This window comes from Gossypium raimondii, chromosome 8 (assembly GCF_025698545.1).
Source record: "Gossypium raimondii isolate GPD5lz chromosome 8, ASM2569854v1, whole genome shotgun sequence".
In the NCBI taxonomy this organism is placed as follows: domain Eukaryota; kingdom Viridiplantae; phylum Streptophyta; class Magnoliopsida; order Malvales; family Malvaceae; genus Gossypium; species Gossypium raimondii.
Window position 1 is genome coordinate 3420309 of NC_068572.1, and position 27919 is coordinate 3448227.

The 27919-nt window shown below is 31.2% G+C and overlaps 5 long non-coding RNA genes across 15 annotated transcripts in view; 4 read left to right on the forward strand and 1 right to left on the reverse strand.

Annotated features, from left to right (window-relative positions):
- The window catches only part of LOC128043126 (uncharacterized), a 58231-nt gene extending 33938 nt beyond the window's left edge, over window positions 1–24293 (forward strand). Inside the window, exon 2 of the long non-coding RNA XR_008198910.1 lies at window positions 24121–24293. This is a non-coding gene — a long non-coding RNA (uncharacterized LOC128043126). The remainder of the gene's footprint in view (window positions 1–24120) is intronic.
- On the forward strand, window positions 332–20970 carry LOC105790324 (uncharacterized). Of its 3 annotated transcripts, none has more exons than XR_008198899.1 (3): window positions 332–431; window positions 7311–7522; window positions 20798–20970. It is a non-coding gene; the product is annotated as an uncharacterized LOC105790324 (long non-coding RNA). The 3 variants fall into 3 exon arrangements; XR_008198898.1 differs by lacking the exon at window positions 332–431 and adding an exon at window positions 3639–3763; XR_008198897.1 differs by lacking the exon at window positions 332–431 and adding an exon at window positions 6988–7087.
- On the reverse strand, window positions 655–27623 carry LOC128043125 (uncharacterized). Of its 6 annotated transcripts, none has more exons than XR_008198906.1 (2): window positions 27509–27623; window positions 655–925 (listed from the first exon to the last, which is right to left on the reverse strand). It is a non-coding gene; the product is annotated as an uncharacterized LOC128043125 (long non-coding RNA). The 6 variants fall into 6 exon arrangements; XR_008198908.1 differs by lacking the exon at window positions 27509–27623 and adding an exon at window positions 24178–24274; XR_008198909.1 differs by lacking the exon at window positions 27509–27623 and adding an exon at window positions 20855–20951.
- On the forward strand, window positions 13589–20617 carry LOC105790325 (uncharacterized). Of its 4 annotated transcripts, none has more exons than XR_008198901.1 (2): window positions 13589–13707; window positions 20587–20617. It is a non-coding gene; the product is annotated as an uncharacterized LOC105790325 (long non-coding RNA). The 4 variants fall into 4 exon arrangements; XR_008198902.1 differs by lacking the exon at window positions 20587–20617 and adding an exon at window positions 17251–17283; XR_008198900.1 differs by lacking the exon at window positions 13589–13707 and adding an exon at window positions 16909–17027.
- Window positions 26798–27624, forward strand: LOC105785118 (uncharacterized). Its single transcript, XR_001130784.2, has 2 exons — window positions 26798–27015; window positions 27239–27624. It is a non-coding gene; the product is annotated as an uncharacterized LOC105785118 (long non-coding RNA).
- The last annotated feature ends 295 nt before the right edge of the window (window positions 27625–27919 follow it).

Sequence of the window (27919 nt, forward strand, 5' to 3'; positions counted from 1 at the left end):
GTGGATAAAAATAATAGCCAATTATTTGCAATTTTTATTACCTACAAGTTCTTGTATAAAATATTATTTTCAATTAATTATCAAAAAAGGAAAATGTTAATATATGGTAAGTATATCTAAATTAATTGTGCTATTATTATCTTGCCATAGGTGACGTATAAAGCATAGTGCAAAATCTTCTATATGATTTTCTCTTCCTACAAAATTTGCAAGTATATCTTCACCTACCAAGTCATAACTTTCTTCGCAATATTAGGTTAAAGAAATTCCAAGAAATTCAACTATAAATGGCCAAATGCATGTCATTTTTGTATATCATCGACTTGTTATCATATAACTAACTCTTTGTTTCATCTCTCAATAGCTTTCATTTTAAACTATGGCTTCTTTCGGCGTGGTTTCTCTTTTTGCGGTTTTGCTTGTGGCTTCTTGTTAGTATCTAAAATATTTATCCAGTTCGATATTTAATTATTACATACATATATATACATGTAACTTTTTTAGTATAAAAGCGATTGCAGTATTAAAATAAGGGAGGGGTTGCAATCGTTGCGATTCAAATCCTATGTGTCTTAAACTAATTATATATAATAGCTAATATAAAATAACTAACAAAATTTTTAAATGATGAAAAATTTGTTGTTTAATTTGCAGGTGTATCAAACTCAGAAGCATGCACTCGTGACATAGACTGTTTGGGCCAGTGTAAACATGGTGGTTTTTGTGACTTGACAACTAAAAAATGTAGTTGCTTGCCGGTGTCGGGGCATCTACCATCTAACATTGCAGCAACAGTGGACGCTATGCAGCGATGACGAAAACTGCAAAGGATTGCCCACCAGCTTGTTAAGCCCATAACATTCAAGGTGGCATTTGTGTCTGCAAACGTTGTGCCTGAAGAAAAAAGAATCCGAACAAAAAAACTCTAAATTTAAGCCTTTCGACAATGCCATATATTTTAAGATAAACTTTGTATCCAAAAAATTGGCAAATAAATTATTAGTGAATAAAAGGTTGTCAAAGAGAACTTATTTACTTATGTTATACTTCGTTCAAGTATCGTAACTTCATATATTTTCAATTGAACATGCATGGTTCTAATTTTCGATCCATCGAATTTATATGCTGTCAATGCAATCCTTTAATTACTGGATTTAACGACTACTGTTATAATATCATGCCAGCTAGTCATTTCCACATAATTCGCACAAAAAGAGGCTTGATTTAATTAATGGATTTAACGACTACTGCTTGGGTTAAGATAGAGATATCAAAAGTCAAAAAATGATCTAATTGGAGAATAGGAACTAAACCTACAACTTACCGATACTATGAGATTGATAACATAATTTAATCTACCCTATAGTTTATTTGGGCACTAGGATTTCAAATTTTAAAAAGTAGAAGGGTTACAATAATCGTGGGTGGAGATGTAGAGGGACAAGGGACGGGTAAATTTTTATTTTTTATCATAACATATTTATTTACTTTAATATTAATATAAAATTATTTTTAATTAAATTTTAATGGGGTGTTGACTTTAGCAATCCCATTAGTTAAAACTTTATTTCAATGGCACTAACTACGGGTACCAACTCCAGTAACAGAATCAAAGTTTAGGTATTCGGATTGGTCAAAAAATAGTTTCAGTACCTATGTCAAACAAAGCAAATAGTTCAAGGGCCTCCTATTCAATTAAGCCTTTAATAAAATCTCAAATTAAAGAGAAGGATGTTGGTAAATGTGCTCGTATTATAGTAAACATTTACCTATTTTCTATGCATTTGAGCGATGAATAAATAAATAAAGTTAATTTCACATTTCACTTTTATATCTTGTGTTTACATCTTCCATGTTTTACTTACGTATCGAAATTGTAACAAGCAAATGTTAGCTCATTGATTGTCTAAGTTGAAACCGATGATAAGTGTGGCACTATAAGAATGTTTACATTTCGGAAAGACAATTTACTTCTATTGATAATCTAAGCGAGTCGATAATCTCGTAAAAGAATCAAAGTGAGCATTTGATTCAAATACTCGAAGCATTATTATGTCGTCTACAATTCTAGTTAGGGAGATGATTAGTGTTGGTGTCCGAGCGTTGAATCCACGGGTAGAGTCATAAATTTATTGCTTGGAAGAATGAGACATTAGACTGAACCTAAGATGGATCAATTCACTTGTGACGTTCATGGTGTGACTTACCTAAATCCTGAGTTAGTCACTGACCATGCGTATGTAACTCATGTGCTTTGATATTAGTGTAGGCTTATGCTCTTAACATGACCGAGTCGATAGCCAATATGTTGGGTACATGACTTGCGTTTGGCATTGCTTTACTAGCAACAATGAAATCCATACCTCGACTAAGAGTTAACGATATCCTCTTATTGATATTGTTTGGATTGATAAAATTGGATTTGGCCACGGGGTTGCTTGTTTTCGAACGAGTAATTTGTCACAGTCATTAGTTGACATTGATCATGTTAACAACTAAGAAGACACAATGATGACGATAAGATAAAATATGATTTTATTGAGTGAATAAATCTAACTCAAAGGACTCAATGATATCATATGAGATCATTAGACAATGTAGTTGGATGAATTACTTTCATAAAGAGTAAACAATAAGTAGTTTTCAATCGTGGTACTACATGTGGACTGACTTCAAGATTAAGTAAATTGTGAATTATCTGAACGAAGCTTCTGGACATAATTGCATTTACTCGAGCCTAATTGTATATGTCCAATTCGTCCCTCTGCTAGCTCAACAAAAGCTCAATTGGACTGCATTTGAATCAAAAGAAAATTCTATGACTTTTGAAATAATTTAATTGAGTCGATTTATTCAGGATAACTATTGTGCCACCTTTATTAGAAACACATTGAGTTGGACTTACTCTCTCACTATCGAAGATAACATACACAATACAAACATCCAACCATTTAGTGATTTCTTTTTTCACTACCTCCTCCATAGTTGGGTTTAACTGACATTACGCATCAACAATTGGCTTTTTACCTTATTCGACAAAAGTTATAAAAATATAAATTATAAAAACAAAAACGATCTAATTAGAGAATATGAACTAAATCCACAACTAACACATAGTATGAGACTAATAGCATAATTTAATCTAACAAATTTGACTTCTATTGTTTATGCAAGTACTAGAATTTCAAATTAAAAAGTAGAATAATTAAAATTGATCAGATAAAACTAAAAGGACTAAATCCACAACTAATGTATGGTAAAAGATTAATAAAAAAGTCAATCGTATGAATTAGGGTTTTTTTTTTAAGTTTACGAGCACAATTACTAAGGTGTGGATAAAAATAATAGCCAATTATTTGCAATTTTTATTACCTACAAGTTCTTGTATAAAATATTATTTTCAATTAATTATCAAAAAAGGAAAATGTTAATATATGGTAAGTATATCTAAATTAATTGTGCTATTATTATCTTGCCATAGGTGACGTATAAAGCATAGTGCAAAATCTTCTATATGATTTTTCTCTTCCTACAAAATTCGCAAGTATATCTTCACCTACCAAGTCATAACTTTACTGCAATATTAGGTTAAAGAAATTCCAAGAAATTCAACTATAAATGGCCAAATGCATGTCATTTTTTGTATATCATCAGCTTGTTATCATATAACTAACTCTTTGTTTCATCTCTCAATAGCTTTCATTTTAAACTATGGCTTCTTTCGGCGTGGTTTCTCTTTTTGCGGTTTTGCTTGTGGCTTCTTGTTAGTATCTAAAATATTTATCCAGTTCGATATTTAATTATTACATACATATTTATACATGTAACTTTTTTAGTATAAAAGCGATTGCGATATTAAAATAAGGAGGGTTGCAATCGTTGCGATTCAAATCCTATGTGTCTTAAACTAATTATATATAATAGCTAATATAAAATAACTAACAAAATTTTTAAATGATGAAAAATTTGTTGTTTAATTTGCAGTGTATCAAACTCGAAGCATGCACTCGTGACATAGACTATTTGGGCGATGTAAACATGGTGGTTTTGTGACTTGACAACTAAAAATGTAGTTGCTTTGGTGTCGGGGCATCTACCATCTAACATTGCAAACAACGATGGGACGCTATGCAAATGATGACGAAAATTGCAAAGGATTGCCCACCAGCTTGTTAAGCCCATAACATTCAAGGTGGCATTTGTGTTTGCAAACGTTGTGCCTGAAGAAAAAAGAATCCGAACAAAAAAACTCTAAATTTAAGCCTTTCGACAATGCCATATATTTTAAGATAAACTTTGTATCCAAAAAATTGGCAAATAAATTATTAGTGAATAAAAAGGTTGTCAAAGAGAACTTATTTACTTATGTTATACTTCGTTCAAGTATCGTAACTTCATATCTTTTCAATTGAACATGCATGGTTCTAATTTTCGATCCATCGAATTTATATGCTGTCAATGCAATCCTTTAATTAATGGATTTAACGACTACTGTTATAATATCATGCCAGCTAGTCATTTCCACATAATTCGCACAAAAAGAGGCTTGATTTAATTAATGGATTTAACGACTACTGCTTGGGTTAAGATAGAGATATCAAAAGTCAAAAAATGATCTAATTGGAGAATAGGAACTAAACCTACAACTTACCGATACTATGAGATTGATAACATAATTTAATCTGCCCTATAGTTTATTTGGGCACTAGGATTTCAAATTTTAAAAAGTAGAAGGGTTACAATAATCGTGGGGCTAGATGTAGAGGGACAAGGGACGGGTAAATTTTTAATTTTTATAATAACATATTTATTTAATATTAATATTAATATAAAATTATTTTTAATTAAATTTTAATGGGGTGTTGACTTTAGCAATCCCATTAGTTAAAACTTTATTTCAATGGCACTAACTACGGGTACCAACTCCAGTAACAGAATCAAAGTTTAGGTATTCGGATTGGTCAAAAATAGTTTGATACCTATGTCAAACAAAGCAAATAGTTCAAGGGCCTCCTATTCAATTAAGCCTTTAATAAAATCTCAAATTAAAGAGAAGGATGTTGGTAAATGTGCTCGTATTATAGTAAACATTTACCTATTTTCTATGCATTTGAGCGATGAATAAATAAATAAAGTTAATTTCACATTTCACTTTTATATCTTGTGTTTCATCTTCCATGTTTTACTTATGTATCGAAATTGTAACAAGCAAATGTTAGCTCATTGATTGTCTAAGTTGAAACCGATGATAAGTGTGGCACTATAAGAATGTTTACATTTCGGAAAGACAATTTACTTCTATTGATAATCTAAGCGAGTCGGTAATCCGTAAAAGAATCAAAGTGAGCATTTGATTCAAATACTCAGAAGCATTATTAGGTCGTCTACAATTCTAGTTAGGGATATGATTAGTGTTGGCTGTCCGAGCAGTTGAATCCACGGGTAGAGACATAAATGTATTGCTTGGAAGAATGAGACATTAGACTGAACCTAAGATGGATCAATTCACTTGTGACGTTCATGGTGTGACTTACCTAAATCCTGAGTTAGTCACTGACCATGCGTATGTAACTCATGTGCTTTGATATTAGTGTAGGCTTATGCTATTAACATGACCGAGTCGATAGCCAATATGTTGGGTACATGACTTGAGTTTGGCATTGCTTTACTAACAACAATGAAATCCATAGCTCGACTAAGAGTTAACGATATCCTCTTATTGATATTGTTTGGATTGATAAAAATGGATTTGGCCACGGGGTTGCTTGTTCTCGAACGAGTAATTTGTCACAGTCACTAGTTGACATTGATCATATTAACAGTTAAGAAGACACAACGATGACGATAAGATAAAATATGATTTTATTGAGTGAATAAATCTAGCTCAAACGACTCAATGATATCATATGAGATCATTAGACAATGTAGTTGGATGAATTGCTTTCATAAAGAGTAAACAATAAGTAGTTTTCAATCGCGGTACTACATGTGGACTGACTTCAAGATTAAGTAAATTGTGAATTATCTGAACGAAGCTTCTGGACATAATTGCATTTACTCGAGCCTAATTGTATATGTCCAATTAGTCCCTCGCTAGCTCAACAAAAGCTCAAACGGATTGCATTTAAATCAAAAGAAAATTCTATGACTTTTGAAATAATTTAATTGAGTCGATTTATTCAGATAACTATTGTGCCACCTTTATTAGAAACACATTGAGTTGGACTTACTCTCTCACTATCGCAGATAACATACACAATACAAACATCCAACCATTTAGTGATTTCTTTTTTCACTACCTCCTCCATAGTTGGGTTTAAGCGACATTACGCATCAACAATTGGCTTTTTACCTTATTCCAAACAAAAGTTATAAAAATATAAATTATAAAAACAAAAACGATCTAATTAGAGAATATGAACTAAATCCACAACTAACACATAGTATGAGACTAATAGCATAATTTAATCTAACAAATTTGACTTCTATTGTTTATGCAAGTACTAGAATTTCAAATTAAAAAGGTAGAATAATTAAAATTGATCAGATAAAACTAAAAGGACTAAATCCACAACTAATGTATGGTAAAAGATTAATAAAAAAGTCAATCGTATGAATTAGGGTTTGTTTTTAAGTTTACGAGCACAATTACTAAGGTGTGGATAAAATAATAGCCAATTATTTGCAATTTTTATTACCTTCAAGTTCTTGTATAAAATATTATTTTCAATTAATTATCAAAAAAGGAAAATGTTAATATATGGTAAGTATATCTAAATTAATTGTGCTATTATTATCTTGCCATCGGTGACGTATAAAGCATAGTGCAAAATCTCCTATATGATTTTTCTCTTCCTACAAAATTCGCAAGTATATCTTCACCTACCAAGTCATAACTTTACTGCAATATTAGGTTAAAGAAATTCCAAGAAATTCAACTATAAATGGCCAAATGCATGTCATTTTTTATATCATCGACTTGTTATCATATAACTAACTCTTTGTTTCATCTCTCAATAGCTTTCATTTTAAACTATGGCTTCTTTCGGCGTGGTTTCTCTTTTTGCGGTTTTGCTTGTGGCTTCTTGTTAGTATCTAAAATATTTATCCAGTTCGATATTTAATTATTACATACATATATATACAAGTAACTTTTTTAGTATAAAAGCGATTGCAGTATTAAAATAAGGGAGGGGTTGCAATCGTTGCGATTCAAATCCTATGTGTCTTAAACTAATTATATATAATAGCTAATATAAAATAACTAACAAAATTTTTAAATGATGAAAAATTTGTTGTTTAATTTGCAGGTGTATCAAACTCAGAAGCATGCACTCGTGACATAGACTGTTTGGGCCAGTGTAAACATGGTGGTTTTTGTGACTTGACAACTAAAAAATGTAGTTGCTTGCCGGTGTCGGGGCATCTACCATCTAACATTGCAGCAACAGTGGACGCTATGCAGCGATGACGAAAACTGCAAAGGATTGCCCACCAGCTTGTTAAGCCCATAACATTCAAGGTGGCATTTGTGTACGCAAAGCGTTGTGCTGAAGAAAAAGAATCCGAACAAAAAACTCTAAATTTAAGCCTTTCGACAATGCCATATATTTTAAGATAAACTTTGTATCCAAAAATTGGCAAATAAATTATTAGTGAATAAAAGGTTGTCAAAGAGAACTTATTTACTTATGTTATACTTCGTTCAAGTATCGTAACTTCATATATTTTCAATTGAACATGCATGGTTCTAATTTTCGATCCATCAAATTTATATACTGTCAATGCAATCCTTTAATTACTGGATTTAACGACTACTGTTATAATATCATGCCAGCTAGTCATTTCCACATAATTCGCACAAAAAGAGGCTTGATTTAATTAATGGATTTAACGACTACTGCTTGGGTTAAGATAGAGATATCAAAAGTCAAAAAATGATCTAATTGGAGAATAGGAACTAAACCTACAACTTACCGATACTATGAGATTGATAACATAATTTAATCTACCCTACAGTTTATTTGGGCACTAGGATTTCAAATTTTAAAAAGTAGATACAATAATCGTGGGGGGAGATGTAGAGGGACAAGGGACGGGTAAATTTTTATTTTTTATCATAACATATTTATTTACTTTAATATTAATATAAAATTATTTTTAATTAAATTTTAATGGGTGTTGACTTTAGCAATCCCATTAGTTAAAACTTTATTTCAATGGCACTAACTACGGTACCAACTCGAAGAATGAATCAAAGTTTAGGTATTGGATTGGTCAAAAATAGTTTGATACCTATGTCAAACAAAGCAAATAGTTCAAGGGCCTCCTATTCAATTAAGCCTTTAATAAAATCTCAAATTAAAGAGAAGGATGTTGGTAAATGTGCTCGTATTATAGTAAACATTTACCTATTTTCTATGCATTTGAGCGATGAATAAATAAATAAAGTTAATTTCACATTTCACTTTTATATCTTGTGTTTCATCTTCCATGTTTTACTTACGTGTCGAAATTGTAACAAGCAAATGTTAGCTCATTGATTGTCTAAGTTGAAACCGATGATAAGTGTGGCACTATAAGAATGTTTACATTTCGAAAGACAATTTACTTCTATTGATAATCTAAGCGAGTCAATAATCCCGTAAAAGAATCAAAGTGAGAATTTGATTCAAATACTCGAAGCATTATTATGTCGTCTACAATTCTAGTTAGGGAGATGATTAGTGTTGGCTGTCCGAGCGCTTGAATCCACGGGTAGAGACATAAATTTATTGCTTGGAAGAATGAGACATTAGACTGAACCTAAGATGGATCAATTCACTTGTGACGTTCATGGTGTGACTTACCTAAATCCTGAGTTAGTCACCGACCATGCGTATGTAACTCATGTGCTTTGATATTAGTGTATGCTTATGCTCTTAACATGACCGAGTCGATAGCCAATATATTGGGTACATGACTTGCGTTTGGCATTGCTTTACTAGCAACAATGAAATCCATACCTCGACTAAGAGTTAACGATATCCTCTTATTGATATTGTTTGGATTGATAAAATTGGATTTGGCCACGGGTTTCTTGTTTTCGAGCGGGTAATTTGTCACAGTCATTAGTTGACATTGATCATTTTAACAACTAAGAAGACACAATGATGACGATAAGATAAAATATGATTTTATTGAGTGAATAAATCTAACTCAAAGGACTCAATGATATCATATGAGATCATTAGACAATGTAGTTGGATGAATTACTTTCATAAAGAGTAAACAATAAGTAGTTTTCAATCGTGGTACTACATGTGGAGTGACTTCAAGATTAAGTAAATTGTGAATTATATGAACGAAGCTTCTGGACGTAATTGCATTTACTCGAGCCTAATTGTATATGTCCAATTAGTCCCTCCGTAGCTCAACAAAAGCTCAAACGGACTGCATTTAAATCAAAAGAAAATTCTATGACTTTTGAAATAATTTAATTGAGTCGATTTATTCAGGATAACTATTGTGCCACCTTTATTAGAAACACATTGAGTTGGACTTACTCTCTCACTATCGAAGATAACATACACAATACAAACATCCAACCATTTAGTGATTTCTTTTTTCACTACCTCCTCCATAGTTGGGTTTAACTGACATTACGCATCAACAATTGGCTTTTTACCTTATTCCAGCAAAAGTTATAAAAATATAAATTATAAAAACAAAAAACGATCTAATTAGAGAATATGAACTAAATCCACAACTAACACATAGTACGAGACTAATAGCATAATTTAATCTAACAAATTTGACTTCTATTGTTTATGCAAGTACTAGAATTTCAAATTAAAAAGGTAGAATAATTAAATTTGATCGATAAAACTAAAAGGACTAAATCCACAACTAATGTATGGTAAAAGATTAATAAAAAAGTCAATCGTATGAATTAGGGTTTGTTTTTTAAGTTTACGAGCACAATTACTAAGGTGTGGATAAAATAATAGCCAATTATTTGCAATTTTTATTACCTTCAAGTTCTTGTATAAAATATTATTTTCAATTAATTATCAAAAAAGGAAAATGTTAATATATGGTAAGTAAATCTAAATTAATTGTGCTATTATTATCTTGCCATCGGTGACGTATAAAGCATAGTGCAAAATCTTCTATATGATTTTTCTCTTCCTACAAAATTCGCAAGTATATCTTCACCTACCAAGTCATAACTTTCTTTGCAATATTAGGTTAAAGAAATTCCAAGAAATTCAACTATAAATGGCCAAATGCATGTCATTTTTTCTATCATCGGCTTGTTATCATATAACTAACTCTTTGTTTCATCTCTCAATAGCTTTCATTTTAAACTATGGCTTCTTTCGACGTGGTTTCTCTTTTTGCGGTTTTGCTTGTGGCTTCTTGTTAGTATCTAAAATATTTATCCAGTTCGATATTTAATTATTACATACATATATATACAAGTAACTTTTTTAGTATAAAAGCGATTGCAGTATTAAAATAAGGGAGGGGTTGCAATCGTTGCGATTCAAATCCTATGTGTCTTAAACTAATTATATATAATAGCTAATATAAAATAACTAACAAAATTTTTAAATGATGAAAAATTTGTTGTTTAATTTGAGTGTATCAAACTCGAAGCATGCACTCGTGACATAGACTGTTTGGGCGATGTAAACATGGTGGTTTTGTGACTTGACAACTAAAAATGTAGTTGCTTGCTTGTCGGGCATCTACCATCTAACATGCAAACAACGATGGACGCTATGCAAATGATGATAAAAATCGCAAAGGATTGCCCACCGACTTGTTAAGCCCATAACATTCAAGGTGGCATTTGTGTCTCGCAAACGTTGTGCTGAAGAAAAAGAATCCGAACAAAAAACTCTAAATTTAAGCCTTTCGACAATGCCATATATTTTAAGATAAACTTTGTATCCAAAAATTGGCAAATAAATTATTAGTGAATAAAAGGTTGTCAAAGAGAACTTATTTACTTATGTTATACTTCGTTCAAGTATCGTAACTTCATATATTTTCAATTGAACATGCATGGTTCTAATTTTCGATCCATCAATTTATATCTTGTCAATGCAATCCTTTAATTAATGGATTTAACGACTCTTGTTATAATATCATGCCACTAGTCATTTCCACATAATTCGCACAAAAGAGGCTTGATTTAATTAATGGATTTAACGACTCTCGCTTGGGTTAAGATAGAGATATCAAAAGTCAAAAATGATCTAATTGGAGAATAGGAACTAAACCTACAACTTACCGATACTATGAGATTGATAACATAATTTAATCTACCCTATAGTTTATTTGGGCACTAGGATTTCAAATTTTAAAAAGTAGATACAATAATCGTGGGGAGATGTAGAGGACAAGGGACGGGTAAATTTTATTTTTATCATAACATATTTATTTACTTTAATATTAATATAAAATTATTTTTAATTAAATTTTAATGGGTGTTGACTTTAGCAATCCCATTAGTTAAAACTTTATTTCAATGGCACTAACTACGGTACCAACTCGAAGAATGTAATCAAAGTTTAGGTATTCGGATTGGTCAAAAAATAGTTTCAATACCTATGTCAAACAAAGCAAACAGTTCAAGGGCCTCCTATTCAATTAAGCCTTTAATAAAATCTCAAATTGAAGAGAAGGATGTTGGTAAATAAACTCGTATTATAGTAAACATTTACCTATTTTCTATGCATTTGAACGAGGAATAAATAAATAAAGTTAATGTCACATTTCACTTTTATATCTTGTGTTTCTGTCTTCCATGTTTTACTTACGTATCGAAATTGTAACAAGCAAATGTTAGCTCATTGAGTGTCTAAGTTGAAACCTAAGTGTGGCACTACAAGAATGTTTACATTTCCAGAAAGACAATTTACTTCTATTGATAATCTAAACGAGTCAGTAATCCCGTAAAAGAATCAAAGTGAGCATTTGATTCAAATACTCAGAAGCATTATTATGTCGTCTACAATTCTAGTTAGGGAGATGATTAGTGTTGGCTGTCCGAGCAGTTGAATCCACGGGTAGAGACATAAATTTATTGCTTGGAAGAATGAGACATTAGACTGAACCTAAGATGGATCAATTCACTTGTGACGTTCATGGTGTGACTTACCTAAATCCTGAGTTAGTCACTGACCATGCGTATGTAACTCATGTGCTTTGATATTAGTGTACGCTTATGCTCTTAACATGACCGAGTCGATAGCCAATATATTGGGTACATGACTTGCGTTTGGCATTGCTTTACTAGCAACAATGAAATCCATACCTCGACTAAGAGTTAACGATATCTTTTATTGATATTGTTTGGATTGATAAAATTGGATTTGGCCACGGGGTTGCTTGTTTTCGAGCGGTAATTTGTCATAGTCATTAGTTGACATTGATCATTTTAACAACTAAGAAGACACAATGATGACGATAAGATAAAATATGATTTTATTGAGTGAATAAATCTAACTCAAAAGACTCAATGATATCATATGAGATCATTAGACAATGTAGTTGGATGAATTACTTTCATAAAGAGTAAACAATAAGTAGTTTTCAATCGTGGTACTACATGTGGACTGACTTCAAGATTAAGTAAATTGCGAATTATCTGAACGAAGCTTCTGGACATAATTGCATTTACTCGAGCCTAATTGTATATGTCCAATTGGTCCCTCCGGTAGCTCAACAAAAGCTCAATCGGATTGCATTTAAATCAAAAGAAAATTCTATGACTTTTGAAATAATTTAATTGAGTCGATTTATTCAGATAACTATTGTGCCACCTTTATTAGAAACACATTGAGTTGGACTTACTCTCTCACTATCGAAGATAACATACACAATACAAACATCCAACCATTTAGTGATTTCTTTTTTCACTACCTCCTCCATAGTTGGGTTTAACTGACATTACGCATCAACAATTGGCTTTTACCTTATTCCAGCAAAAGTTATAAAAATATAAATTATAAAAACAAAAACGATCTAATTAGAGAATATGAACTAAATCCACAACTAACACATAGTACGAGACTAATAGCATAATTTAATCTAACAAATTTGACTTCTATTGTTTATGCAAGTACTAGAATTTCAAATTAAAAGGTAGAATAATTAAATTTGATCAGATAAAACTAAAAGGACTAAATCCACAACTAATGTATGGTAAAAAGATTAATAAAAAAAGTCAATCGTATGAATTAGGGTTTGTTTTTTAAGTTTACGAGCACAATTACTAAGGTGTGGATAAAAATAATAGCCAATTATTTGCAATTTTTTATTACCTTCAAGTTCTTGTATAAAAATATTATTTTCAATTAATTATCAAAAAAAGGAAAATGTTAATATATGGTAAGTAAATCTAAATTAATTGTGCTATTATTATCTTGCCATCGGTGACGTATAAAGCATAGTGCAAAATCTCCTATATGATTTTTCTCTTCCTACAAAATTCGCAAGTATATCTTCACCTACCAAGTCATAACTTTACTGCAATATTAGGTTAAAGAAATTCCAAGAAATTCAACTATAAATGGCCAAATGCATGTCATTTTTTCTATCATCAGCTTGTTATCATATAACTAACTCTTTGTTTCATCTCTCAATAGCTTTCATTTTAAACTATGGCTTCTTTCGGCGTGGTTTCTCTTTTTGCGGTTTTGCTTGTGGCTTCTTGTTAGTATCTAAAATATTTATCCAGTTCGATATTTAATTATTACATACATATATATACAAGTAACTTTTTTAGTATAAAAGCGATTGCAGTATTAAAATAAGGGAGGGGTTGCAATCGTTGCGATTCAAATCCTATGTGTCTTAAACTAATTATATATAATAGCTAATATAAAATAACTAACAAAATTTTTAAATGATGAAAAATTTGTTGTTTAATTTGCAGGTGTATCAAACTCAGAAGCATGCACTCGTGACATAGACTGTTTGGGCGGTGTAAACATGGTGGTTTTGTGACTTGACAACTAAAAATGTAGTTGCTTGCGGTGTCGGGCATCTACCATCTAACATTGCAAACAATAATGGACGCTATGCAATGATGATTAAAATCGCAAAGGATTGCCCACCACTTGTTAAGCCCATAACATTCAAGGTGGCATTTGTGTACGCAAACGTTGTGCTCAAGAAAAAAGAATCCGAACAAAAAAACTCTAAATTTAAGCCTTTCGACAATGCCATATATTTTAAGATAAACTTTGTATCCAAAAAATTGGCAAATAAATTATTAGTGAACAAAAAGGTTGTCAAAGAGAACTTATTTACTTATGTTATACTTCGTTCAAGTATCGTAACTTCATATATTTTCAATTGAACATGCATGGTTCTAATTTTCGATCCATCGAATTTATATACTGTCAATGCAATCCTTTAATTACTGGATTTAACGACTACTGTTATAATATCATGCCAGCTAGTCATTTCCACATAATTCGCACAAAAAGAGGCTTGATTTAATTAATGGATTTAACGACTACTGCTTGGGTTAAGATAGAGATATCAAAAGTCAAAAAATGATCTAATTGGAGAATAGGAACTAAACCTACAACTTACCGATACTATGAGATTGATAACATAATTTAATCTACCCTACAGTTTATTTGGGCACTAGGATTTCAAATTTTAAAAATTAGATACAATAATCGTGGGGGGAGATGTAGAGGGACAAGGGACGGGTAAATTTTTATTTTTTATCATAACATATTTATTTACTTTAATATTAATATAAAATTATTTTTAATTAAATTTTAATGGGGTGTTGACTTTAGCAATCCCATTAGTTAAAACTTTATTTCAATGGCACTAACTACGGGTACCAACTCCGAATGTAATCAAAGTTTAGGTATTGGATTGGTCAAAAATAGTTTCAATACCTATGTCAAACAAAGCAAACAGTTCAAGGGCCTCCTATTCAATTAAGCCTTTAATAAAATCTCAAATTGAAGAGAAGGATGTTGGTAAATGTGCTCGTATTATAGTAAACATTTACCTATTTTCTATGCATTTGAACGATGAATAAATAAATAAAGTTAATGTCACATTTCACTTTTATATCTTGTGTTTTACATCTTCCATGTTTTACTTATGTGTCGAAATTGTAACAAGCAAATGTTAGCTCATTGATTGTCTAAGTTGAGCGATGATGATGTGGCACTATAAGAATGTTTACATTTCGTAAAGACAATTTACTTCTATTGATAATCTAAACGAGTCGGTAATCCCGTAAAAGAATCAAAGTGAGCATTTGATTCAAATACTCGTAAGCATTATTATGTCGTCTACAATTCTAGTTAGGGAGATGATTAGTGTTGGCTGTCCGAGCAGTTGAATCCACGGGTAGAGACATAAATTTATTGCTTGGAAGAATGAGACATTAGACTGAACCTAAGATGGATCAATTCACTTGTGACGTTCATGGTGTGACTTACCTAAATCCTGAGTTAGTCACTGACCATGCGTATGTAACTCATGTGCTTTGATATTAGTGTACGCTTATGCTCTTAACATGACCGAGTCGATAGCCAATATATTGGGTACATGACTTGCGTTTGGCATTGCTTTACTAGCAACAATGAAATCCATACCTCGACTAAGAGTTAACGATATCTTTTATTGATATTGTTTGGATTGATAAAATTGGATTTGGCCACGGGGTTTCTTGTTTTCGAACGGGTAATTTGTCACAGTCATTAGTTGACATTGATCATTTTAACAACTAAGAAGACACAATGATGACGATAAGATAAAATATGATTTTATCGAGTGAATAAATCTAACTCAAAGGACTCAATGATATCATATGAGATCATTAGACAATGTAGTTGGATGAATTACTTTCATAAAGAGTAAACAATAAGTAGTTTTCAATCGTGGTACTACATGTGGACTGACTTCAAGATTAAGTAAATTGTGAATTATATGAACGAAGCTTCTGGACGTAATTGCATTTACTCGAGCCTAATTGTATATGTCCAATTCGTCCCTCTGGTAGCTCAACAAAAGCTCAAACGGACTGCATTTAAATCAAAAGAAAATTCTATGACTTTTGAAATAATTTAATTGAGTCGATTTATTCAGGATAACTATTGTGCCACCTTTATTAGAAACACATTGAGTTGGACTTACTCTCTCACTATCGAAGATAACATACACAATACAAACATCCAACCATTTAGTGATTTCTTTTTTCACTACCTCCTCCATAGTTGGGTTTAACTGACATTACGCATCAACAATTGGCTTTTTACCTTATTCCAAACAAAAGTTATAAAAATATAAATTATAAAAACAAAAACGATCTAATTAGAGAATATGAACTAAATCCACAACTAACACATAGTACGAGACTAATAGCATAATTTAATCTAACAAATTTGACTTCTATTGTTTATGCAAGTACTAGAATTTCAAATTAAAAAGGTAGAATAATTAAATTTGATCAGATAAAACTAAAAGGACTAAATCCACAACTAATGTATGGTAAAAGATTAATAAAAAAGTCAATCGTATGAATTAGGGTTTGTTTTTTAAGTTTACGAGCACAATTACTAAGGTGTGGATAAAATAATAGCCAATTATTTGCAATTTTTATTACCTTCAAGTTCTTGTATAAAAATATTATTTTCAATTAATTATCAAAAAAAGGAAAATGTTAATATATGGTAAGTAAATCTAAATTAATTGTGCTATTATTATCTTGCCATCGGTGACGTATAAAGCATAGTGCAAAATCTCCTATATGATTTTTCTCTTCCTACAAAATTCGCAAGTATATCTTCACCTACCAAGTCATAACTTTACTGCAATATTAGGTTAAAGAAATTCCAAGAAATTCAACTATAAATGGCCAAATGCATGTCATTTTTTCTATCATCAGCTTGTTATCATATAACTAACTCTTTGTTTCATCTCTCAATAGCTTTCATTTTAAACTATGGCTTCTTTCGGCGTGGTTTCTCTTTTTGCGGTTTTGCTTGTGGCTTCTTGTTAGTATCTAAAATATTTATCCAGTTCGATATTTAATTATTACATACATATATATACAAGTAACTTTTTTAGTATAAAAGCGATTGCAGTATTAAAATAAGGGAGGGGTTGCAATCGTTGCGATTCAAATCCTATGTGTCTTAAACTAATTATATATAATAGCTAATATAAAATAACTAACAAAATTTTTAAATGATGAAAAATTTGTTGTTTAATTTGCAGGTGTATCAAACTCAGAAGCATGCACTCGTGACATAGACTGTTTGGGCCAGTGTAAACATGGTGGTTTTTGTGACTTGACAACTAAAAAATGTAGTTGCTTGCTTGGTGTCGGGCATCTACCATCTAACATTGCAAAGAATAATGGACGCTATGCAATGATGATAAAATCGCAAAGGATTGCCCACCGACTTGTTAAGCCCATAACATTCAAGGTGGCATTTGTGTCTGCAAACGTTGTGCCTGAAGAAAAAGAATCCGAACAAAAAACTCTAAATTTAAGCCTTTCGACAATGCCATATATTTTAAGATAAACTTTGTATCCAAAAAATTGGCAAATAAATTATTAGTGAATAAAAAGGTTGTCAAAGAGAACTTATTTACTTATGTTATACTTCGTTCAAGTATCGTAACTTCATATATTTTCAATTGAACATGCATGGTTCTAATTTTCGATCCATCGAATTTATATGCTGTCAATGCAATCCTTTAATTAATGGATTTAACGACTACTGTTATAATATCATGCCAGCTAGTCATTTCCACATAATTCGCACAAAAAGAGGCTTGATTTAATTAATGGATTTAACGACTACTGCTTGGGTTAAGATAGAGATATCAAAAGTCAAAAAATGATCTAATTGGAGAATAGGAACTAAACCCACAACTTACCGATACTATGAGATTGATAACATAATTTAATCTACCCTATAGTTTATTTGGGCACTAGGATTTCAAATTTTAAAAAGTAGAAGGGTTACAATAATCGTGGGGGGAGATGTAGAGGGACAAGGGACGGGTAAATTTTTATTTTTTATCATAACATATTTATTTACTTTAATATTAATATAAAATTATTTTTAATTAAATTTTAATGGGGTGTTGACTTTAGCAATCCCATTAGTTAAAACTTTATTTCAATGGCACTAACTACGGGTACCAACTCCAGTAACAGAATCAAAGTTTAGGTATTCGGATTGGTCAAAAAATAGTTTTAGTACCTATGTCAAACAAAGCAAATAGTTCAAGGGCCTCCTATTCAATTAAGCCTTTAATAAAATCTCAAATTAAAGAGAAGGATGTTGGTAAATGTGCTCGTATTATAGTAAACATTTACCTATTTTCTATGCATTTGAACGAGGAATAAATAAATAAAGTTAATGTCACATTTCACTTTTATATCTTGTGTTTCTGTCTTCCATGTTTTACTTACGTATCGAAATTGTAACAAGCAAATGTTAGCTCATTGATTGTCTAAGTTGAAACTGATGATAAGTGTGGCACTACAAGAATGTTTACATTTCCAGAAAGACAATTTACTTCTATTGATAATCTAAACGAGTCAGTAATCCCGTAAAAGAATCAAAGTGAGCATTTGATTCAAATACTCAGAAGCATTATTATGTCGTCTACAATTCTAGTTAGGGAGATGATTAGTGTTGGCTGTCCGAGTGGTTGAATCCACGGGTAGAGACATAAATTTATTGCTTGGAAGAATGAGACATTAGACTGAACCTAAGATGGATCAATTCACTTGTGACGTTCATGGTGTGACTTACCTAAATCCTGAGTTAGTCACTGACCATGCGTATGTAACTCATGTGCTTTGATATTAGTGTATGCTTATGCTCTTAACATGACCGAGTCGATAGCCAATATATTGGGTACATGACTTGCGTTTGGCATTGCTTTACTAGCAACAATGAAATCCATACCTCGACTAAGAGTTAACGATATCCTCTTATTGATATTGTTTGGATTGATAAAATTGGATTTGGCCACGGGGTTGCTTGTTTTCGAACGGGTAATTTGTCACAGTCATTAGTTGACATTGATCATTTTAACAACTAAGAAGACACAATGATGACGATAAGATAAAATATGATTTTATTGAGTGAATAAATCTAACTCAAAGGACTCAATGATATCATATGAGATCATTAGACAATGTAGTTGGATGAATTACTTTCATAAAGAGTAAACAATAAGTAGTTTTCAATCGTGGTACTACATGTGGACTGACTTCAAGATTAAGTAAATTGTGAATTATCTGAACGAAGCTTCTGGACATAATTGCATTTACTCGAGCCTAATTGTATATGTCCAATTCGTCCCTCTGGTAGCTCAACAAAAGCTCAATCGGACTGCATTTGAATCAAAAGAAAATTCTATGACTTTTGAAATAATTTAATTGAGTCGATTTATTCAGGATAACTATTGTGCCACCTTTATTAGAAATACATTGAGTTGGACTTACTCTCTCACTATCGAAGATAACATACACAATACAAACATCCAACCATTTAGTGATTTCTTTTTTCACTACCTCCTCCATAGTTGGGTTTAACTGACATTACGCATCAACAATTGGCTTTTACCTTATTCCAAAGAAAAGTTATAAAAATATAAATTATAAAAACAAAAACGATCTAATTAGAGAATATGAACTAAATCCACAACTAACACATAGTACGAGACTAATAGCATAATTTAATCTAACAAATTTGACTTCTATTGTTTATGCAAGTACTAGAATTTCAAATTAAAAAGGTAGAATAATTAAATTTGATCGAGATAAAACTAAAAGGACTAAATCCACAACTAATGTATGGTAAAAAGATTAATAAAAAAAGTCAATCGTATGAATTAGGGTTTGTTTTTTAAGTTTACGAGCACAATTACTAAGGTGTGGATAAAAATAATAGCCAATTATTTGCAATTTTTTATTACCTTCAAGTTCTTGTATAAAAATATTATTTTCAATTAATTATCAAAAAAAGGAAAATGTTAATATATGGTAAGTAAATCTAAATTAATTGTGCTATTATTATCTTGCCATCGGTGACGTATAAAGCATAGTGCAAAATCTTCTATATGATTTTTCTCTTCCTACAAAATTCGCAAGTATATCTTCACCTACCAAGTCATAACTTTACTGCAATATTAGGTTAAAGAAATTCCAAGAAATTCAACTATAAATGGCCAAATGCATGTCATTTTTTCTATCATCGGCTTGTTATCATATAACTAACTCTTTGTTTCATCTCTCAATAGCTTTCATTTTAAACTATGGCTTCTTTTCGTGGTTTCTCTTTTTGCGGTTTTGCTTGTGGCTTCTTGTTAGTATCTAAAATATTTATCGATTCGATATTTAATTATTACATACATATATATACAAGTAACTTTTTAGTATAAAAGCGATTGCGAGATTAAAATAAGGGAGGGTTGCAATCGTTGCGATTCAAATCCTATGTGTCTTAAACTAATTATATATAATAGCTAATATAAAATAACTAACAAAATTTTTAAATGATGAAAAATTTGTTGTTTAATTTGCAGGTGTATCAAACTCAGAAGCATGCACTCGTGACATAGACTGTTTGGGCCAGTGTAAACATGGTGGTTTTTGTGACTTGACAACTAAAAAATGTAGTTGCTTGCCGGTGTCGGGCATCTACCATCTAACATTGCAAAGAATAATGGACGCTATGCAATGATGATAAAATCGCAAAGGATTGCCCACCAGCTTGTTAAGCCCATAACATTCAAGGTGGCATTTGTGTCTGCAAACGTTGTGCCTGAAGAAAAAAGAATCCGAACAAAAAACTCTAAATTTAAGCCTTTCGACAATGCCATATATTTTAAGATAAACTTTGTATCCAAAAAATTGGCAAATAAATTATTAGTGAATAAAAAGGTTGTCAAAGAGAACTTATTTACTTATGTTATACTTCGCTCAAGTATCGTAACTTCATATATTTTCAATTGAACATGCATGGTTCTAATTTTCGATCCATCAATTTATATCTTGTCAATGCAATCCTTTAATTAATGGATTTAACGACTCATCGTTATAATATCATGCCGCCTAGTCATTTCCACATAATTCGCACAAAAGAGGCTTGATTTAATTAATGGATTTAACGACTCATCGCTTGGGTTAAGATAGAGATATCAAAAGTCAAAAAATGATCTAATTGGAGAATAGGAACTAAACCTACAACTTACCGATACTATGAGATTGATAACATAATTTAATCTACCCTACAGTTTATTTGGGCACTAGGATTTCAAATTTTAAAAATTAGATACAATAATCGTGGGGGGAGATGTAGAGGGACAAGGGACGGGTAAATTTTTATTTTTTATCATAACATATTTATTTACTTTAATATTAATATAAAATTATTTTTAATTAAATTTTAATGGGGTTTTGACTTTAGCAATCCCATTAGTTAAAACTTTATTTCAATGGCACTAACTACGGGTACCAACTCCAGTAACAGAATCAAAGTTTAGGTATTCGGATTGGTCAAAAAATAGTTTCAGTACCTATGTCAAACAAAGCAAATAGTTCAAGGGCCTCCTATTCAATTAAGCCTTTAATAAAATCTCAAATTAAAGAGAAGGATGTTGGTAAATGTGCTCGTATTATAGTAAACATTTACCTATTTTCTATGCATTTGAACGATGAATAAATAAATAAAGTTAATGTCACATTTCACTTTTACATCTTGTGTTTCTGTCTTCCATGTTTTACTTATGTGTCGAAATTGTAACAAGCAAATGTTAGCTCATTGAGTGTCTAAGTTGAAACTGATGATGTGGCACTACAAGAATGTTTACATTTCCAGAAAGACAATTTACTTCTATTGATAATCTAAACGAGTCAGTAATCCCGTAAAAGAATCAAAGTGAGCATTTGATTCAAATACTCAGAAGCATTATTATGTCGTCTACAATTCTAGTTAGGGAGATGATTAGTGTTGGCTGCCCGAGCAGTTGAATCCACGGGTAGAGACATAAATTTATTGCTTGGAAGAATGAGACATTAGACTGAACCTAAGATGGATCAATTCACTTGTGACGTTCATGGTGTGACTTACCTAAATCCTGAGTTAGTCACTGACCATGCGTATGTAACTCATGTGCTTTGATATTAGTGTACGCTTATGCTCTTAACATGACCGAGTCGATAGCCAATATATTGGGTACATGACTTGCGTTTGGCATTGCTTTACTAGCAACAATGAAATCCATACCTCGACTAAGAGTTAACGATATCTTTTATTGATATTGTTTGGATTGATAAAATTGGATTTGGCCACGGGGTTTCTTGTTTTCGAACGGGTAATTTGTCACAGTCATTAGTTGACATTGATCATTTTAACAACTAAGAAGACACAATGATGACGATAAGATAAAATATGATTTTATTGAGTGAATAAATCTAACTCAAAGGACTCAATGATATCATATGAGATCATTAGACAATGTAGTTGGATGAATTACTTTCATAAAGAGTAAACAATAAGTAGTTTTCAATCGTGGTACTACATGTGGACTGACTTCAAGATTAAGTAAATTGTGAATTATATGAACGAAGCTTCTGGACATAATTGCATTTACTCGAGCCTAATTGTATATGTCCAATTCGTCCCTCTGGTAGCTCAACAAAAGCTCAAACGGACTGCATTTAAATCAAAAGAAAATTCTATGACTTTTGAAATAATTTAATTGAGTCGATTTATTCAGGATAACTATTGTGCCACCTTTATTAGAAACACATTGAGTTGGACTTACTCTCTCACTATCGAAGATAACATACACAATACAAACATCCAACCATTTAGTGATTTCTTTTTTCACTACCTCCTCCATAGTTGGGTTTAACTGACATTACGCATCAACAATTGGCTTTTTACCTTATTCCAGCAAAAGTTATAAAAATATAAATTATAAAAACAAAAAACGATCTAATTAGAGAATATGAACTAAATCCACAACTAACACATAGTACGAGACTAATAGCATAATTTAATCTAACAAATTTGACTTCTATTGTTTATGCAAGTACTAGAATTTCAAATTAAAAAGGTAGAATAATTAAATTTGATCAGATAAAACTAAAAGGACTAAATCCACAACTAATGTATGGTAAAAGATTAATAAAAAAGTCAATCGTATGAATTAGGGTTTGTTTTTTAAGTTTACGAGCACAATTACTAAGGTGTGGATAAAATAATAGCCAATTATTTGCAATTTTTATTACCTTCAAGTTCTTGTATAAAATATTATTTTCAATTAATTATCAAAAAAGGAAAATGTTAATATATGGTAAGTAAATCTAAATTAATTGTGCTATTATTATCTTGCCATCGGTGACGATAAAGCATAGTGCAAAATCTTCTATATGATTTTCTCTTCCTACAAAATTCGCAAGTATATCTTCACCTACCAAGTCATAACTTTCTTCGCAATATTAGGTTAAAGAAATTCCAAGAAATTCAACTATAAATGGCCAAATGCATGTCATTTTTTCTATCATCGGCTTGTTATCATATAACTAACTCTTTGTTTCATCTCTCAATAGCTTTCATTTTAAACTATGGCTTCTTTCGGCGTGGTTTCTCTTTTGCGGTTTTGCTTGTGGCTTCTTGTTAGTATCTAAAATATTTATCCAGTTCGATATTTAATTATTACATACATATATATACAAGTAACTTTTTTAGTATAAAAGCGATTGCAGTATTAAAATAAGGGAGGGGTTGCAATCGTTGCGATTCAAATCCTATGTGTCTTAAACTAATTATATATAATAGCTAATATAAAATAACTAACAAAATTTTTAAATGATGAAAAATTTGTTGTTTAATTTGCAGGTGTATCAAACTCAGAAGCATGCACTCGTGACATAGATTGTTTGGGCAATGTAAACATGGTGGTTTTGTGACTTGACAACTAAAAATGTAGTTGCTTGCGGTGTCGGGCATCTACCATCTAACATTGCAAAGAAACGATGGGACGCTATGCAATGATGACTTAAAATCGCAAAGGATTGCCCACCAGCTTGTTAAGCCCATAACATTCAAGGTGGCATTTGTGTCTGCAAACGTTGTGCCTGAAGAAAAAAGAATCCGAACAAAAAACTCTAAATTTAAGCCTTTCGACAATGCCATATATTTTAAGATAAACTTTGTATCCAAAAAATTGGCAAATAAATTATTAGTGAATAAAAAGGTTGTCAAAGAGAACTTATTTACTTATGTTATACTTCGTTCAAGTATCGTAACTTCATATCTTTTCAATTGAACATGCATGGTTCTAATTTTCGATCCATCGAATTTATATGCTGTCAATGCAATCCTTTAATTAATGGATTTAACGACTACAGTTATAATATCATGCCAGCTAGTCATTTCCACATAATTCGCACAAAAAGAGGCTTGATTTAATTAATGGATTTAACGACTACTGCTTGGGTTAAGATAGAGATATCAATAGTCAAAAAATGATCTAATTGGAGAATAGGAACTAAACCCACATCTTACCGATACTATAAGATTGATAACATAATTTAATCTGCCCTATAGTTTATTTGGGCACTAGGATTTCAAATTTTAAAAATTAGATACAATAATCGTGGGGAGATGTAGAGGACAAGGGACGGGTAAATTTTTATTTTTATCATAACATATTTATTTACTTTAATATTAATATAAAATTATTTTTAATTAAATTTTAATGGGTGTTGACTTTAGCAATCCCATTAGTTAAAACTTTATTTCAATGGCACTAACTACGGGTACCAACTCCAGTAATCAAAGTTTAGGTATTCGGATTGGTCAAAAAATAGTTTCAGTACCTATGTCAAACAAAGCAAATAGTTCAAGGGCCTCCTATTCAATTAAGCCTTTAATAAAATCTCAAATTAAAGAGAAGGATGTTGGTAAATGTGCTCGTATTATAGTAAACATTTACCTATTTTCTATGCATTTGAACGATGAATAAATAAATAAAGTTAATTTCACATTTCACTTTTATATCTTGTGTTTCTGTCTTCCATGTTTTACTTACGTATCGAAATTGTAACAAGCAAATGTTAGCTCATTGATTGTCTAAGTTGAAACTGATGATAAGTGTGGCACTATAAGAATGTTTACATTTCCAGAAAGACAATTTACTTCTATTGATAATCTAAACGAGTCAGTAATCCCGTAAAAGAATCAAAGTGAGCATTTGATTCAAATACTCAGAAGCATTATTATGTCGTCTACAATTCTAGTTAGGGAGATGATTAGTGTTGGCTGTCCGAGCAGTTGAATCCACGGGTAGAGACATAAATTTATTGCTTGGAAGAATGAGACATTAGACTGAACCTAAGATGGATCAATTCACTTGTGACGTTCATGGTGTGACTTACCTAAATCCTGAGTTAGTCACTGACCATGCGTATGTAACTCATGTGCTTTGATATTAGTGTAGGCTTATGCTCTTAACATGACCGAGTCGATAGCCAATATGTTGGGTACATGACTTGCGTTTGGCATTGCTTTACTAGCAACAATGAAATCCATACCTCGACTAAGAGTTAACGATATCCTCTTATTGATATTGTTTGGATTGATAAAATTGGATTTGGCCACGGGGTTGCTTGTTTTCAAACGAGTAATTTGTCACAGTCATTAGTTGACATTGATCATTTTAACAACTAAGAAGACACAATGATGATGATAAGATAAAATATGATTTTATTGAGTGAATAAATCTAACTCAAAGGACTCAATGATATCATATGAGATCATTAGACAATGTAGTTGGCTGAATTGCTTTTATAAAGAGTAAACAATAAGTAGTTTTCAATCATGGTACTACATGTGGACTGACTTCAAGATTAAGTAAATTGCGAGTTATCAGAATGAAGCTTCTGGACATAATTGCATTTACTCGAGCCTAGTTGTATATGTCTGAATTGTCCCTCTGCTAGCTCAACAAAAGCTCAATCGGACTGCATTTGAATTAAAAGAAAATTCTATGACTTTTGAAATAATTTAATTGAGTCGATTTATTCAGGATAACTATTGTGCCACCTTTATTAGAAACACATTGAGTTGGACTTACTCTCTCACTATCGGAGATAACATACACAATACAAACATCCAACCATTTAGTGATTTCTTTTTTCACTACCTCCTCCATAGTTGGGTTTAACCGACATTACGCATCAACAATTGGCTTCTTACCTTATTCCAGCAAAAGTTAAAAAAATATAAATTATAAAAACAAAAAACGATCTAATTAGAGAATATGAACTAAATCCACAACTAACACATAGTACGAGACTAATAGCATAATTTAATCTAACAAATTTAACTTCTATTGTTTATGCAAGTACTAGAATTTCAAATTAAAAAAGTAGAATAATTAAAATTGATCAGATAAAACTAAAAGGACTAAATCCACAACTAATGTATGGTAAAAAGATTAATAAAAAAAGTCAATCGTATGAATTAGGGTTTCTTTTTTAAGTTTACGAGCACAATTACTAAGGTGTGGATAAAAATAATAGCCAATTATTTGCAATTTTTTATTACCTACAAGTTATTGTATAAAAATATTATTTTCAATTAATTATCAAAAAAAAGGAAAATGTTAATATATGGTAAGTATATCTAAATTAATTGTGCTATTATTATCTTGCCATAGGTGACGTATAAAGCATAGTGCAAAATCTTCTATATGATTTTTCTCTTCCTACAAAATTCGCAAGTATATCTTCACCTACCAAGTCATAACTTTACTGCAATATTAGGTTAAAGAAATTCCAAGAAATTCAACTATAAATGGCCAAATGCATGTCATTTTTTGTATATCATCAGCTTGTTATCATATAACTAACTCTTTGTTTCATCTCTCAATAGCTTTCATTTTAAACTATGGCTTCTTTCGGCGTGGTTTCTCTTTTTGCGGTTTTGCTTGTGGCTTCTTGTTAGTATCTAAAATATTTATCCAGTTTGATATTTAATTTTTTCATACATATATATACATGTAACTTTGTTAGTATAAAAGAGATTGCAGTATTAAAATAAGGGAGGGGATGCAATCGTTGTGATTCAAATCCTATGTGTCTTAAACTAATTATATATAATAGCTAATATAAAATAACTAACAAAATTTTTAAATGATGAAAAATTTGTTGTTTAATTTGCAGGTGTATCAAACTCAGAAGCATGCACTCGTGACATAGATTGTTTGGGCCAGTGTAAACATGGTGGTTTTTGTGACTTGACAACTAAAAAATGTAGTTGCTTGCCGGTGTCGGGGCATCTACCATCTAACATTGCAGCAACAGTGGACGCTATGCAGCGATGACGAAAACTGCAAAGGATTGCCCACCAGCTTGTTAAGCCCATAACATTCAAGGTGGCATTTGTGTCTGCAAACGTTGTGCCTGAAGAAAAAAGAATCCGAACAAAAAAACTCTAAATTTAAGCCTTTCGACAATGCCATATATTTTAAGATAAACTTTGTATCCAAAAAATTGGCAAATAAATTATTAGTGAATAAAAAGGTTGTCAAAGAGAACTTATTTACTTATGTTATACTTCGTTCAAGTATCGTAACTTCATATATTTTCAATTGAACATGCATGGTTCTAATTTTCGATCCATCGAATTTATATACTGTCAATGCAATCCTTTAATTACTGGATTTAACGACTCATCGTTATAATATCATGCCAGCTAGTCATTTCCACATAATTCGCACAAAAAGAGGCTTGATTTAATTAATGGATTTAACGACTACTGCTTGGGTTAAGATAGAGATATCAAAAGTCAAAAAATGATCTAATTGGAGAATAGGAACTAAACCTACAACTTACCGATACTAT